We start from the raw sequence: 1,450 nt of genomic DNA on the forward strand, positions 1-1,450 counted from the left end.
CCTCCTCCTCCTCTTTTTAGTCTGAGACAGGATTTCTCTGTGTACCTTTAAAGACTGTCCTGGAACTTGCCAGGGTGACCTCAAACTCACAGAGATCCTCCTGCCTCTGCCCCTTAGTGCTCCACCATTGCCTTCCATTTCGTTGCAGTAGGAAAGTGCACACTGCCCCCAAGAACAGTCTTCAGCTAATCACTCCCAATACACAAGTCTGTTCACTATAACAGCCATGAGATGGGACAGACTCCAGCTCATCTCCACTTGAGCCTACCGTTCTCATCCGAGTGCAACCACATTTGCCCATGACCTTGGCATACCCGATGCTCCACTTCACGTAAAGTGTGACAAAGAAACTCTGTTTACCTGCCCCTTGTTCTAGAACCCTATAGGTTTCAGGAAATAGGAGTCACTGAATCAAATAATAGAAATGAACTTAGTGCCAAGGACTAAATAACAGAACCTTGAACAACTTCTGTTTGTCTAGACAGGGTTTCTCTGTGTAGCCTTGCCTGTCCTGAAACTTGTTCTAAGGACCAGGCTGACCTTGAACCCACAGAGATCCATTTGCCTCTACCTCAGGAGTGCTGGGATTAAAGACATGACCACCACCAGCCAGTGGGGAATCTGACTTGTAAACCATACCTAAAGCTGTATGGAAGTTAAGGAATTTACTTGCCTGGATTTGTGGTTTTCATGTCCTCTTTTTATCAAGGATTTTTTTTATCACAGATATATGCCTAAAAGAAGTGAATTTTGAACCATTGAAAATTTAACATAATCTCAGGTTTAAGAATGAGATGAGCAGTGTCCCAGGCTAGCCCACAACTCCTTTAAATATGATTGCTTTGTATCCCCCTTGAGTCCCAAATTTCCTGGGGACATGAGTACTGTGCTGTGGCACTTTAGTGTGAGATGTGACTTCTGTCCTTGTTGCATGTATTGACTGAACCACAGGTGCCGATTTAGGCATGATAAGGGGGGTGGTGGACAGGAGGGACCGGGAGAATTGAGGAATACTTTAGATACTGTTTAGTTTGGTTGAGGTTCTGTTTTAGTATTTTAGAGAGGAGGGAGGCAGACAGGGTCTGGGTGTGTATCCAGGCTGGCCTGCAATTCACTGTGCCTTTTCTGCATGTCTCAAGCTCACAATCCCTATATCAGCATCCAAGGACCAAGACTAAGCTAGATTCCCTGAAGCCTTTTGGTGGAGATGAAGATCTCTGGCAGGGTATTAGGGAAAGTGGGCTCACATTTGGGTGGCTAAATCACACCTCCTTGCTCTTTCTGTGATTTCTTAACAACCTACAATTGTGACTGAATAAGGATACCCAAATGTCATCCTTTTTCCTGCCAAAGAAATCTGACGAGACACCCTGAACCCCAAGATCCCTTCTGCTGCAGCAGGTGGGTTCAGGTGCCAAAGAGGATTGTGGAGTCAGCCGAGGACCGGGGA

The sequence above is a fragment of the Microtus ochrogaster genome, chromosome 7, assembly GCF_000317375.1.
Source record: "Microtus ochrogaster isolate Prairie Vole_2 chromosome 7, MicOch1.0, whole genome shotgun sequence".
Taxonomy (NCBI): domain Eukaryota; kingdom Metazoa; phylum Chordata; class Mammalia; order Rodentia; family Cricetidae; genus Microtus; species Microtus ochrogaster.